The sequence below is a fragment of the Apium graveolens genome, chromosome 4, assembly GCF_009905375.1.
Source record: "Apium graveolens cultivar Ventura chromosome 4, ASM990537v1, whole genome shotgun sequence".
NCBI classification, from domain to species: domain Eukaryota; kingdom Viridiplantae; phylum Streptophyta; class Magnoliopsida; order Apiales; family Apiaceae; genus Apium; species Apium graveolens.
In genome coordinates, this window is record NC_133650.1 from 244591420 (window position 1) to 244608027 (window position 16608).

The following is a 16608-nucleotide window of genomic DNA, read 5'->3' on the forward strand; positions in this document are numbered from 1 at the left end:
CCCACGCGTGCGTGTGGCGCACTCAAGGACACTCCTCTTTATTCTTCTGCACGTGTTCGTCAAACGCCCCCCTGGCGTCTTTTTCTTTCCCATGTGAAGTCTCATGTGCATGCATGTGGTACTATTTCCTTCACCTATTTTGTCTATTCAACAATAGAAAGAACCAAGAGCAAGCTGTGTTGGGTGGTCGCCACAGACGGAAAAAATGCAAAGGCAAAATGTGGCTGTGTTTTTTCTATTTGCGCGTGTAACACACAAATGGTGATTTCCTCCTGTGTTGTTTCCGCGTGAATCACATCAAATCCTCCTGTGCTGTCTGCCATTGTACGAAATAATATAAATCAGATGCATTGTCTTTTACAACAGAAAGAACCAAGTACATGCTTTTGATCGCCATAAAAGAAAGTATAATTCCTGGTCGCCACAGAATTTATGCATGCAAATATTTTTCTCCTACTGCTACGTGTAGTCGCCATAGGAAGAATTATTCAAGGCAAAGTTGGCGCACTAATCACAAAATACTATTCTAAGTCACCACATATCCTCCTGGTCGCCAAACAAATTATTCCTGCAAGCTGTAAACTAAAATACTTGGATGAAAATTATCCATGTGTTCTCCTCTATCTATCCTACAATTCTACCATCTACAAAACCAAATTTGCAGCAGATTGAAAAACAACACTTCCCAGCAAAAACTCTATCGAAACTCTGCAGAATTTTATCTTGGAGAGTTTGGTGATTTCATTTATTGAAATTAAGGAGATAAGTGCTGCCAAATTTATTCCACACCAATTAAAGCCTTACAAACTTGTAACACTCATTATTTAAAGCTCTCTTGATTGTATTTAATATCTTTTGATAGAAGTATTAAATTCTTAGAGTGATAGATAGAACCCTAGATTGATAGATATTATTTTGATTCTCTCTATATTTGTTGCTTCGAATTATTTATATTCGGAGTTGTAAGCAAACCTTTACGGTTTAATTTCTTAATAAATAAGAATTATTCCGTGAATCTCTTAATGTTTGTTTATTTCATTTTTGAGGTTTATTTTCCGCTGCAATTAATTTTAGAAAACGAAGAACATACATTCATCCCCCTATGTATGTACATTTGGACCTAACATGAAGAACGTTTAATGTTGGATTCCTATTCTTGAACAATTGGTAGGGAGTCATGTATTTCGCTTGATTGACCAAAGAAATATTTTGAGTGTAGCATGCAGTATTTACAGCTTATTCCCAACAAATGTAGGTAAATTTTATTCTTCCAGCATTGTCCTTGCAACTTCAATAAGAGATCTATTCTTTCTTTCCACCACTCTATTTTTTTGTGGAGTTCTTGCTGCTAAAAACTCATACATGATACCATTTTCTTTACAAAATAATCTCATCACAGAATTTTTGAACTCAGTTCCATTGGCACTCCTGATTCTTTTACCTTTTAGATCAGGATGATTGTTGACTTGCCTTATGTGATTGATGATGATTTCACTAGCTTCATCTTTAGATTTAAGAAAATATGTCCAAGAGAACTTTGAGAAATCATCCACAATTACTAGGAAATATCTTTTTCTTGAGATGGACAACACATTGACTGGTCCAAATAAATCCATGTGCAGTAATTGTAAGGGTTCTTCAATTATTGATTCAAGCTTCTTTTTGAGTGATGCCTTGATTTGCTTTCCTTTCTGGCAGGCATCACATAATCCATCCTTTGAAATTCCACTTGAGCAATTCCTCTTACCAAATATTTCTTGACTAGTTCATTCATAGTATTGAAGTTAAGATGGGACAGCTTCTTGTGCCATAGCCAACTTTAATCTTGACTTGCTTTACTGAAAAGACAAGTGACAGATTCTGCATTTGATGAGTTGAAGTCAGCTAGATACATATTTTCTTTTCTCACTTCGGTGAGAACCACTTTGTTACTTTTTTTGTTGGTCACAACACAGGCTTCTGGAATGTTACTAAGTTACCCTTATCACAAAGCTCGCTGATACTAAACAAATTAGGCTTGAGTCCATCCACTAGGGCAACTTCCTCAATGCTGACATTGTCTTTAAAAATCAAGCCATATCCCACAGTATAACCCTTACTGTCATCTCCAAAAGTGATACTTGTTCCAACTCTCTCCTTGAACTCAGTGAGCTGGGTAAAATCTCCAGTCATGTGTCGTGAGCACCCACTATCCAAATACCAAAGATTCTTTCTATTTCCCTACACACAACAAAATCAAATCAAGTTGATTTTGGTACCCAAGTTTCCTTGGGTCCTTCTTTGTTAGCCTTCTTCTTAAGTTTCTTAGGATTTTCCATATTTGACTTAGGTGATAGAGATTCAACCTTGGTCATTTGAGTAGAGCGTTGAAAACCATTCATCATAACAGAATTATCATGCACGGGCTGGTTAATATGGAAAGGCATATTCTGTGCAAACATGTTACTCCAGTAAGGCATGCTAAATGGCATTTGAGGCATACTAAATGCAGCATAGTAAGGATTTTGTGTAAATGGAATATTAGCAAATTGTGCCTTCAAATTATGTGCAGGCATAATATTTACAGGCATTGTAGGCATGTTACGAAATGAAGGAGGTACAGACATGGGTGCAGGCATAGAAAGTTTACAATTAACAGATAAATGATTAACACTACCACACTTAACACATATTTTTCTAGGTCCATATTTATCTGGTGTGTAGTTGTTATGTTTTTTTATTCCTACTTTCCTATTCCAATTATTTTTCCTTTTAGATTTTGCTTTAACCTCAATTTTCTCCAATCTGTCATTCAATTGCTTGATTGACAGATGTCCTATATTAACTCTCTTGTTTCCCTTGACTTGACTTGTTTCTCCTGTAACAAAGTTCTTAGAAACTGATCCATATTTCTCATTTAACTTAGCTAGCTTGGCTTTGCTAACTGGCTTTCTATCACTTGATGAATGTGGTTCTTTGTCTTTCGACGGATGAATCTTTTTGTCATTGGACGTATCATCTTCATTATCCGTTGAATCCATATCCGTTGAGAGTCCTTCTACCAAACTAAAATTTAGTTTCTCTTTGCTCTTTTTCCAGGATTCTTCACAGAAAGACTCTATACCTTGAACTTTAGTAATTTGAGCATGAACATCTCTAGATAATTTCCAAGCATTAATTACTTCTTGTTCTCATTCAAGCTGCTTTCTTAAAATCTCCTCTTTCTTTAAGGATTCAGTTAGTTCATCTTTTACAATCTTGCACTCTATCTTCAGTTTTTCAAACTCAACAAATTGAGTTTCTAACACATTGTTTCTTTCATTCAAAAATAAATTATTCTCTTTAATCTTAGTGTTTTCTTTAGTGAGTGATTTGAGTGTAACACGCAAATGATATAATTTCGTTGATATGTTATTTATAGCATTATTACACTTAGCTTTCGATAAATGTACTAGATTAGTGGTGAATGTCTAATTACTGGATGAACTGACCTCTATTTCATCTGATTTGGCCATAAGTGCTAGATTGACATAGCTTGTATCCTCATCCTCATCTAATCCATCAGCAGCCCAGTCATTTTCCCAAGTTAGAATAGCCCTTTCCTTCTGTTTGAGCAACCCAAAATATTTCTTTTTGTAATCCACATGCTCAAACTTCTTTCTATTAGAATCAGACTTTCTGCATTCACTTGCAAAATGACCACTCAAGCCACAATTGAAACATTTAAATTTTGACTTGTCAGCCATTTTCTGTTTGGCTTGGATGCTCCAAAATTCTTCTTGAATTTGAGCTTGGCAAACCTTCTGGATAGAAAATCCAGATGTTCATCTTTGTCATCCATATAATCTTGACTAAGATGGTCTTCATATTCAGCTACTAGCCCTTTTCCTTTGCCTTAACAAACTCTAGGGTTTGGTGCAGATTCCACATCTTCTACCTTTATATCTCTCTCTCTTGCTCAACAACCAATGCAATGGAACCTCCCTTCTTCCTTCCTTTTTCCAGCTACTCATCTTGTTCTATCTCAAGATCATAGGTCTTTAGAATGCCATACAGTCTATCCAAAGTGAATTCTTTGTAATCTTGGGAATTTCTAAGAGAGACTGTCATAGGCTTCCATTCCTTTGGAAGAGATCTAAGGAATTTGAGATTAGAATCTTTTGTCTGATAGATTCTTCCATGCAGCTTTAGAGCATTTAACAGTTTTTGAAATCTACTAAAAATGACAGTTAATGTTTCACTGTCTTCACAATGAAAGTGCTCATATTGCTGAATCAAGAGTTGTATCTTGTTTTCCCTTACTTGCTCAGTTCCATCACATATAACTTGAATTGTATCCCAGATACCCTTAGCAGATTTTCAATTAATGATGTTGTCAAACATGTCACCATCAACACCATTAATCAAATTGTTCATGGCCTTCTTGTCCTTATGAACTTGCTCAATATCTTGATTAGACTATTCTGCTCTAGGCTTTGGGATGGACTGCTCATTTCCTGTAGCATCTCTCATAGAAACATTAGGGCCCTTCTCAAAATCATCCACATATGCTTTATCTTGAGATAGGAGATGCAGGTGTATTTTTACCTTCTAATTGTAATAGTAGTCTTTGTCCAGAAATGGAATTCTCACTCCAGCATCTTTTCTGCTCATCTTGCTAGTTGTTGTGATCTTTAAACTCTTTGTACTTCAAGAGCTTATCCTGATACCAATTATTATTCCCAAACAATCTAACAAAGAATCACAGGGGAGTTGATTGTAATTCTGGTTCCTTTTTTTATTTCAAGAACTACTCTATCTCAAATATATAACAGTGTTTGATTAAGCAAAAGTACGGAATGAAAATATAATCAAACACAAAGTAATTAAACACAAGTATTTAAAAACTTTCTAGTGGATTAAACTTTTCCACTAGAGATATATATAAGATCGAGAACTCTGTGATACAAAGATTGTACACAGCTGCTTACAAGTAGAATCACAAAGAACAGAGAAATTCTTCACATATATAGCTTTGTTTTATTTCTCTTGTTGATTGCTTACTAACTTGATTACTCTTCTACTTGCCACTCTTGTTTTACATATATCACCAAGTTACATTATAAAAAGACAAACTAATAAGACAAAAATGTCTTGATCTAGTTACATGCTTCTTCATTTCTCCATCCAGCATCTTTGGATATCTTTAAGTTAGCATGGTAATGGAAATGCTTCTTTGTTCTGTAAAACCTATAAATAGGCTGCCACATTCCATTTGCATACAATCAACCCATGTGACTGTCAAGTCACGATCAACTGCAATTTGAATTTCAACATCCGTTGAAACTTCATTGGATTATCCCTTGAAACCGTGTTGAATCATTCGTTGAAACTTCATTAGATCATCCGTTGAATATGACTTGGATCATCCGTTGAAACCTAGTAGAATCATCCGTTAAAAGTCTTCTATAGCAATTAACTTCATTTCACTTATGTAAAATTACAAGGCATCTAATATGTACAATTAACCAACCTATTTTGCATATCAAACTAGTAGTCAACATGACTTTGAATATCCTACAACTTCTAGATCTCTAAGGTATTGTAGTATGCAGGAATGTGTTACAAAAACTTATTAAGACATAAGCTACTCTCTCAACGGATGTTAAGGTGATCATCCGTTGAGAGCTACAAATACACTAAATTAAATCTACTAAGTTATTTTGATGAACTTATCATCAAGCCTATGACATATTCTTAACATACTGTCATGGGTAAAAAACTAGGGTGCATTTAATGCTAGGGTTCGTGAGATCCAAGATTCCATTTGACTGCACTCGTGCTTCGTGACTCAATCAGCCTTCACAAGATGCCTACGTACAATGCTCTATGCCGTGGATCAAGCTAAAAAACATAGTTTTGAATTGTAGTGTGACCCCTTATATAGGCATAGGATGCCTTGAATTGGATTAGGGCTAGGAGACTTGATGGGAAAGTCTCAGATTTATAATAGACTTTGGAGTCCTAGAATGTAGCGATTTACTTCCTTATAGGACCGTGTAGCTTCAGGACTACTTTTTTGAGAGTTTGGTTCTGATTTGAACTTGTTTTATCAACCACAGTTTCGACTGATTTATGACCTACGAATTTAATAATATATCCTTGGTCTGTGGGCCCCTTGAGCCCAATTAATGATATATTAATTACCGAGCCTTGATAACAGGGTTTCATCTTTGGACCGGATCGGGACTAATTAATATGCTTATTTATTACGCAATCAGGATTATTTTTATCCCCCATCAACTAAAAAATTAAACAAGTTCCTAATTAAAACTACAAATAAGGCAAATTATGTTACATAACTCTCTGAAATTTTAGATAAACCCTCACGAAAATGCTGCATAACCATAACCCTAGATGTTGAATAAAATATTTGTATTCAATTGCTAAAATAACTCATTATTTTAATACCAAGTTATGAAATTAGGCGAATTCTACGTAATCTTAGATAATTGTGTATTAATTCTCAAAGTTGTTAGGCTAAGGTTTCTACTAAGAACATGTCATTTATTAAATAATAATTTATATTATGGAAAATACTATAGGGTTCGATGATCTATCTATTTAAAGGTTCTATTAGTCCCATTCTAGATGCCTTCATATGGTTTCTGTTTAGCTGAATTCAAATCTAATAATATAGCTATCATATGCAACTATGACTTAGCATAATATCAATACATAAAAAACACATGAGTGGTAGAGGTGATCAATGATCACACAATGGTTTTTGGACATATTACAAATTACTGTGCAAAAAATGATATAATATATTATATTATGATGCATAACTTATTGGATGGAAAGTGTTAACCTCTGAAATACTGAAACTTGGGGATTGTGGACCGACCTACACTTTTACAATGATTTGCCCTTTTTGAGGCTTCAAACTATTTTCTAGGAATTTTCCATACTCATTTTTCTTACATGCCTTGTGACGCCTTCAATCTCGGGGTTAGGAAACGAGGACCCACACACCATTAAACTAATACAATAACAACAGATATTTAAAAACCCCGATAATAATAACAAGATCTAAACATGATTAAGTTTGAGATAAGATTACAACTAGCAACCAGAATAAATATAATACAACCCAAAATAAAATCAAATACAAATTTATTCGATTTCGGCATAAAACCAACAGATAACCCATTGTATCTGTTCCAGCTTATACATTCCTTTCAACTATTACACTTGCTCACATACACTGCTACCTGCTCTGGAATCTGGAAACCTACGACACGATAGGGACCACCAGAAACGCTCTTGCGAGCGGTGTGCCTAAGTTTAGGAATCTTCTTGCTTAACTGCCATGATTAGATTAAAACAAGTAAATGAGCACAAAAGCTCAACAAGCAACTATATAACAGTTCTATAATACAGCAATAGTTATCAATATCTGAGGCATTCTACACTCGTCTCTAGGTGGCAGCTATATAAAGTTGGCTAGGTAAAAGTTATGAAGAAGGTTTGGGCTATCAAGAATCAAGGCTCAGGATAGGGTGAAAGCCGACATTCATCACAAATCATTAGCAGGATTATAAAAGAGTTTCTCAAATGAAAGAAGCTGTTAATTGAGCTTCGAGATTCAACAACTAATTAAGTTGACAGGGTTCGTAGGTTTCATAACTTTAACGAAGATACATCATTTCATTTCATTTAAAAGAAACAAACTGCTTTAAAGATTATATTCATTTTTTCTTTTATAAAACATAAAGAAACGCTTGATTGGAATATCTATCTATTAAATATAATACGGGTGATCAGCCCGTACGACCTCCATCTTGTCGTTATGGTACCTATGGCATTACTTCAGCCATATATTGGACTAGCCCCGCTAGCCTCTTATACGACTGGACTAGTCCCACTAGTCTCTATCCAATCCATCATGAATTTTTTGGAAAACCTTTGTGTTGGAAGTAGGAAAAGTTGACTAAGTTCATTTTATCATTACCAAGAATATGAAATCATTCGGACTCAATCAAGTCGAAAATCATTCTTAACTTCAATTTAAAAATTCATGGAAAGTGAACGAATCAAAATTAAACATGGATCAATACTAAAGAACTTGAATAAATGATAGATAGGGTATACTAGTTCGGGATCAGAACAGTTTCAAAGATCAATACAAAATAAGGCATACGGGTTATCGAAGAATCTGGGTCAACCAAAACATTACGTAAGGAGATTCATAAAGGTTCTCTTAGGGTTTACGGGATCATAAGACAACAAAGGACATAAATAAGGTAACCAGTTTATGAATCAACATAGATACTATAAAGGGTCGAACATGGATTAATATCAAGTTATCACAGTAAACAATATCATGGTTTTCTCAAAATTCAATATCAGGTTTATCACAAGTGCTATAAAAGTCACTAATTTATTATGGCATCAATAATTTCCTCTCTGTATTCAAATCATATGAGAAGGCATAGTTACTTGCCTTAATTGCTTTCCTCCTTTACGGGTACTGAGCTATTGCCACCTAAGATATCCTTCCCTTTCCTATCCTGACCTATCCTGAATGCCTCCGCTATCAGAATCTACAATCCAAAATAGAATCCCTAATTAGCAAACTACTCAACACTCGACATTTCTCAGAACGCCTAACGATTTCCCCAATTCGATAACACTTAACTCGTATACCCGAGTATAATCACAATATACTCACATAGCACATACTACAATATACTTTTAAACTTAAAGATATATAGTTTAGCAAATAATCGCAATTCGTTTAACTTGTCAACAAAACAACTAATTCCTTTTTTTAATCCACAAATTCGAACCAAAACCATATAATCATATTAAAAGACCCTTAAACCACTTGAACATCAATTACCCTTGACAAGCAATGATAAGTGGAATTTATATCCACTTGGAATGCTTCATATCGACTTAAATTGGATGTTTTGGAGTCAAGTATGTGGTGTTTTTTATGTGTTTTGTATGATTGCATTGCAGGACACTAGTCAGGAGGAGGAATTGAGTTTTACAATGATTTTATGCTAATAAGAGGTCAGGAATGGAGTTTCGGGAGATCGCATGAAGAAAGGAGCGCAAAATATTAAAAATCAGAATATTGGTCAAAAGCACGACGCCCCCGCGCCAAGCACAGGGCGGCCGCACCAGTTTGTCAGGAAGTCGGTGCGCTTGCGCCATAGGCAGCACGCCTGCGCCAGTGTTTTTCTGCAAAATCCTGTTTTGATTATAATTCTGATTTCCTGAGAGTCCAGATCCACTTGCGACCTATATATAAAGATAAAAAGATGTATTTAATAACAAGGAAGCCAGGGAGAATATAAAGAAGACCTAAAGCACACAAGACAGATAAGGAGAAGAAGATCTAGTTTCATACTTTTGTATTCTTCGATTTAGGCGATACTTTTTGGATGCTTATTTTGTTCTTGTTCTAAACCCTAGTACTTCAATATTATCTCGTAGTATTCTGAACTTATTTATTACCATATTTTCATTGGAACCCATGGTGACGATGTGTTCGATCATGAACTAATCATTGTCATGGGGTTTTAGCGGATTTATTTATGGATTTCAATAGCTGATTGTTCTAAATCTTTAGTGTGTGGTGATTTATGATTTCCTAGTTTGGTTGTTCTTATTCGTCTTTGATGCGTAGCTAACATCTAAGATTGTTTATTAATCTCTATTGAAACGATAGTGAATATAGAGGTTTAGAACTTGCCATGCTAGCATAGGCTTATGTATGAATTAACATACATAATTCGTAGTGTAATTTTAACCATCATACACACCCTATGTAATCATAATAGATAACTTGTTCTTAAACCGTTATGTTTTCAAATTCTATAGACATATAGGGTCTAAGCATAATTTGTCTCTACTTAACTTCTATTTTGATTGTGGATGGTTAGTAGTAGGGCTTACGTATATCGAAAGATAGCGTATACTAGTTTCGTGTTATCTGATTAGTTATCATCACCATCGCATACTATTAATAAAGATATAAACTTTGAATGAAGTATTTAATAAAGTTAGAATCCCATGTTTTATTCTCATATAAGTAAATCACTTTTAATCTCTTAGTTAAGTTTTCTAATATAATCCCTTAGGTAGTTAATCAACTCGAATTTGTTACTTGTCTTAGCTGTGAACGATAATCATACATTGTTGCATAAGTGCATAATCTAAACTTAACCTAAACCAGTCTATGTGGGAACGAACTCGACTTAAATCTTATACTACGTGTGATCACGTACGCTTGCGTGTATTTTCACATGTGTTTTAGTGCGAACAAGTTTTGGGCGCCGCTGCCGGGGACTCGGTATTAATTTTTAGTTTATGTGCTTGACATCAGTGGTCGTTAAAGTTCACTGACCCAGATTCTTTTACTTTCATTGTTTACTTGTTTGTGTTTCAGGTACTCGAGAGAGCGTGTATGCGAACACGTTCTCAATTTCTTAAGGAAACTATTGAAGAATTGGAATAAGAAGTTCTTGAAGAAGTTAATAAAGTTGAAGAAGAAAGTGAAGAAGAAGAAGTAATCATTACAATGGGAGATCCAACAGCAGCAACGAAAGCGTTAAAAGAGTATTCTCAACCAAAGATCATAGAAATTCAATCGAGCATTGTCAGGCCATCCATCGCGGCTAATACCTTCGAGATCAAGCCTGACATGATCCAGATGGTCCAGAACTCAGTTCAGTTTGGGGGTGCTCCAACAAAAGATCCTAACATGCATAGTAGGGACTTCATTGTGATATGTGACACTTTCAAGTTCAACAATGTCTCTGAAGATGCTGTGAAATTGAGGCTTTTCCCATTCTCTCTAAGGGATAAGGCTAAGGGATGGTTACACTCTCTATCAGCTGGTTCGATTGCTACTTGGGAAGATCTTGCTCAGAAGTTTCTCACTAAATTCTTCCCTATGACAAAGACAGTTGCAATCAGGAATGCTCTTACTCAGTTTACGCAGCAATCAGGGGAATCTCTATGTGAAGCTTGGGAGCGTTATACGGAGTTGCTGAGAAAGTGTCTGCATCATGTAATGCCCGACTTGATGGTGATAAATTGCTTCTATAATGGGTTGGGAGCACAGTCGAGACCTATGCTCGATGCAGCATCAGGTGGAGCTCTGTGGGCTAAAAGCTATAAGGAAGCTTATGAGCTGATCTAGATGATGGTTGCGAATGAATATCAGAACCCAACCTAGAGAATGCCACAGGAAAAGGTAGCAGGAGTTCTTGAGGTGGAAACAACTATGACTATCACTGCTCATCTAAAGACGATAGCTATGAAAATCGATTCTTTGACCAATTATGGAATTAATCAGATAGCCAGTGTTTGTGAGCTGTGTGCAGGTGCGCATGCGACGGAACATTGTGCTATATCTTGTGAATAAGCTCAGTTTGTGAGCAACTTTCAGAGGCTGCAGCAGCCAATTTCTGCCATGTACCATCTTAACAACCGTAATCATCCGAACTTCAGCTGGAGCAACAATCAGAATGCAATACAACAGCCGTACCAGCAGTTTGGAAATAAGCAATTCAATCTTCCTGGTTTCCAGCAATAGTTTGCACCAAGACATCAGTTTCAGCCACAGGGGATGCAACAACAATCTCATGGAGGTCCAGGTCCATCTGTTAATGAAAAATCTGAATTGGAGAAGTTGAGGCTTATGTGCAAAAGTCAAGCGGTTTCAATCAAGACTCTAGAGAACCAAATAGGGAAAATTGCCAATGCACTATTGAGTCGACCATAAGGAGCTCTTCCTAGTGATACATAAGCTAATCCAGGCAAGAGGGAAGTCAAAGAACAGATTAATGCAATCACCTTGAGGTCTGGAAAGGTCGTAAAACCTCAAAATCATCAAAACGAATATTCTGAAAAAAATCCAGAATACAGGCGCGCCGCGCCCTCCCCAATTTCAGAAAGTGAATTTTTTTGATTCAGTTGTGAAAAGGATGGCGAAGCGGAAACGAAGAAAAATTCTGCTAAAAACACTAAAAACACTGCTAGAATACATGGGAGAAACAAGGCTATCCGCCTCCCCCATTTCCTAAAAAGCTTCAAAAGCATATGTTCGACAAGCAATTTTCCAAGTTTTTGGAGGTTTTCAAGAAGCTACATATTAATATACCTTTTGCGGAAGCTCTAGAACAAATGCCAAGCTATGCTAAGTTCATGAAGGGTATTCTATCTTGGAAGCTAAAACTTGAGTAGTTGGAAACCTTTGCTCTAACGGAAGTGATGTGCTGCAACAGAAACTCTCGCCTAAACTTAATCTCTTAGTTTAAGTTTGCTAATATAATTCCTTAGGTAGTTAATCAACTCGAATTTGTTACTTGTCTTAGCTGTGAATGATAATCATACATTATTGCGTAAGTGCATAATCTAAACTTAACCTAAACAAGTCTCTATAGGAACAAACTCGACTTAAATCTTATACTACTTGTGATTACGTACGCTTGCGTGTATTTTCTCGTGTGTTTTAGTGCGAACAAGCAACCATCCCCCCTTTTTATAATAAAAATTTGAACCCCCACATCAAGAATAAATCAAACAAGATCACATGCAACCATTTAGAACTAACATGCATCAACTATCTTTGAAAAAAAATCATTTCCCCATAGAATTTTATAAAAATTCGAACCTAGCTAATGCCAAAAACGGCCTTAAGAATCAACACGCAACCAATCCACTTGACATGCAAGGCTAAAAATTACAAATCCATTTCGATTTAGCCTATATTCTAAACATTTAAACTATTTTCTTTCAAAATAGAAACTAAATATAAGTTGATCATACTAAAACTTTACATGAATGTAAGGAAAAAAGTTTAAAACAAAAGTTTAGATATATTATCGGACTCATGTACATTATCGTCCCCATCGGGTCACCATAGGTTCACCGCCAACGGTGGAAAAACTCGATGGTGCCCCGTTTCGGGGTTTCCAACCGCAGTTCCACCTTGAATCAATTTTTGATACTAAAACAAGCATGCAATCATAGAATCATCATCAAAACCATGAGAAAAATCAAACCCCTTCTTGATTTCTCTAAAACCGAACCAAAGAACCAAACAACCCAACTTGGGCTTTCTCCAAAACTAAAAAATAATCACATGCATCCGCATATATGCATACAAGAAGCAAAATATTACATATATATGGTTTTAGAATCAAGAATGGATGAGAAATGGAAGAGAGATTGATGAGAGAGAGTGTACCGAGAGGGAGAGAGAGGAAAGCCGAGAGTGGGAGAGAAAAAGAGAGAGAAGAGAGAATCGGTGGGGAGAAGAAAGAGAAGAGAAGTGGGTGGGGGTGTATATAATTTCCAAGAAGGGAAATTGAGTAACTTGCAAATAAAAAATCTGAATTTTCTTTTCCCTTTTCTAATTCTTTAATGCATTAACCAATTATAATGCAATATAATTATCTTACAAAATCCGAAAATGAAACCATTATTGTGTATGAAATAAAGAATTTAAAATTAGCTTTTCACTAGTATTTTTAAATACATATTTGAGCGAATAGATAATTTGTTATGGATTTTACAAATAAATCCAAATAATAGAATTTAAACGCTATAAAATCATTTTAAAATATCTAGACTATCACATAATTCCCACTTATATTGTTAAAAAATCCATTGGACTAATTTAAAAGAAATAAAGAAAATTTCGCACCTTAATCATATTTCTATAATTTTATAAAAATATTTTAAGATCAATAAAATCCTTAAAATCCCTTTTAAAAACATTTAAAAATAAAATCGATCTCGAATTCAAACATGCACACATCAAATAGTATGTAAACACATAGGATTACCACGTATATTTCACATTCACACTTTTAAATATTTTTATCCCTTTTTAATACGGGTTCCGTTCAACTTGACGGCCCAACGACATAGCTTAATCCCTTAGCTGACTTATCAAAGTGGAACGAGTTTCTTTACGTTCCCAGTTACTATTATACAACAACGACAATTAACCACAAAATCAATTAACCTTTTATTTATTCACATAAATTCACAATTACAACACAAAATATACTTTATTCACTTAATCACGTCGTGAAATTCCCAGTCGCTGCAATCTACCCCCTTAAAAGGATTCTGTCCTCAGAATCTAATCTAAACAAATATATGGGGATACTTCTCTCGTATTTCACTTTCTAATTCCCAAGTCGATTCATCTATCTTAGGATTTCTCCACAAAACTCTAACTAAAGGCACCACTTTATTTCTAAGCGCTTTCTCTTTTCGATATAAGATTCGCACCGGTTGTTCCATATATGAAAGATCTTGTTGAATATCCACTGGTTCTAACTCGATCACATGACTAGCATCAATATTATACTTTTTCAATAGAGACGCGTTGAATACATTATGAAGATGTTGCATCTGCGGAGGTAACGCTAGCCCGTATGCCACTTTTTTGACTTGCCTTAACACCTCGAAGGGTCCAATATATCTAGGACTCAACTTCCCTTTCTTCGCGAATCTTGATAGACCTTTCCACGGAGAGATATTTAACAATAATTTATCTCCGGGTTCGAATAACATATCTTTTATGTTTTGATCTGCATACTTCCTTTGTCGATCTTGAGAAGCTACCAGCCTTTTGCGAATCACTTCCACTTCCTCTTTCATTTGTTGCACTAATTCTGGGCCCAACAGCTTGCGCTCGCCAACTTCATTCCAATAGGTAGGGAATCTGCATTTTCTTTCATACAATACTTCATAGGGCGGAATGCCGATACTCGCGTGATTAGTGTTATTATAGGAAAATTCAATCAACGATAAATGGTCATCCCAATTTCCTTTGAAATTCAATGCACAAGTTCTCAACATATTCTCGATTGTTTGAATAGTCCTTTCACTTTGTCCGTCTGTCTACGGATGATACGCGATGCTTATTTTCAACTTCGTTCCCAAATGATCTTGAAATTGTCGCCAAAATCTCAAGTTAAATCTCAGATCTCTATCAGATATGATGGACACAAGTACTCCATGACGTATTACGATTTCATCCGAGTATAGCTTGACCAACTTTTGTAATAAGAATCTTTCGTTGATTGGTAAGAAATGCGCTGATTTTGTCATTCGATCGACTATTACCCAAATCGCATCATGATTAGACTTGATCTTTGGCAATCCTTCCACAAAATCCATCATGATATGTTCCCATTTCCATTCGGGTATATCTAGTGGTTGAAGCAATCCACTCGGTCACTAATGTTCCGCTTTTACTCTTTGACACATATAGCATTTACTTATCCATTCCGCAATCTCCTTTTTCATGTTTGGCCACCAATAATTCTCTTTTAAGTCCTTGTACATTTTCGTACTTCTAGGGTGAATCGAAAACCTCGAGCTATGCACTTCCTGAAGAATCTCGTGCTTTAATTCCACCATATTAGGAATCCACATACATGAGCCAACGCGATATATTCCTTTTTAATCCTTTTGAGCTCTCACCTCTTCTCCTGTCAATTTTTCCTTTTTGTGATTCATCACTTGTTCTTGACAACACCGAATCTTTTCCAAAATTTATGGCTGAAATGTCATCGCATACGTTGCTTTATTTTCAAATTCTAGAACTCGTATGTCTATTTCCAACTTCTCAAATTCCTTCATCAACTCTTCGAACGAAGTCAACACATTCAACCTTTCCTTGCGGCTCAACGCATCCGCTAAAACATTCGCCTTTCCGGGATGATAACTTATCGTATAGTCATAATCCTTGATCAATTCCAACCATCTCCTTTGCCTCATGTCAGTTCTTTCTGCATAAAGATATATTTTAAGCTCTTATGATCCGTATAAATCTCACACTTTTCTCCGTATAAATAATGCCTCCAAATCTTAAGAGCAAACACTATTGCTGCTAATTCCAAATCATGAGTAGGATAATTCTATTCGTGCGGCTTTAACTGCCTTGACGCATATACTATCACCTTTCCGTGTTGCATTAACACACAACCTAGTCATTTATACGAATCATCGCTGTAGATTATAAACTCACCCTTTTCATCAGGTAGAACCAACAGTTACTAACCTTTTCTTTAGCTCTTGAAAACTTTCCTCGCACTTATCCGTCCAAACAAACTTCTCGTTCTTCCTTGTCAAGTTAGTCAATGGAACATCAATCTTAGAAAATCTTGAACAAATTTTCTATACTATCCTGATAATCCGAGAAAAATTCTTACTTCTTTGGGAGTCTTCGGCCTATCCCAATTCATCACAACTTCTATCTTTGTGGGATCGACTTTGATACCTTCACTATTAACTACATGTCCGAGAAACTAAACTTCCTTTAGCCAAAATTCACATTTTGAAAACTTCACGTATAAATTCTCTTTCCTTAAAATCTCCAAAGAAATCCTCAAATGTTCCATATGTTCTGCCTCTGTTTTGGAGTATATCAAGATATCATCAATAAACACTATTACAAATTTGTCTAAATATTTCTCGAACACTCTATTCATGAGATCCATTAATGCAGCTGGTGCATTCGTCAAACCAAACGCCATTCATAATGTCCATATCTCGTTCAAAATACCATCTTGGATATGTCTTCTACCTTGATCTTTATTTGATGGT

The 16608-nt window shown here is 35.6% G+C and overlaps 1 non-coding gene across 1 annotated transcript; it reads right to left on the bottom strand.

Moving 5' to 3' along the window:
- Positions 1-10942: 10942 nt before the first annotated feature.
- On the bottom strand, positions 10943-11049 carry LOC141723120 (small nucleolar RNA R71). Its single transcript, XR_012576111.1, has one exon. It is a non-coding gene; the product is annotated as a small nucleolar RNA R71 (small nucleolar RNA).
- Between the last annotated feature and the right edge of the window lie 5559 nt (positions 11050-16608).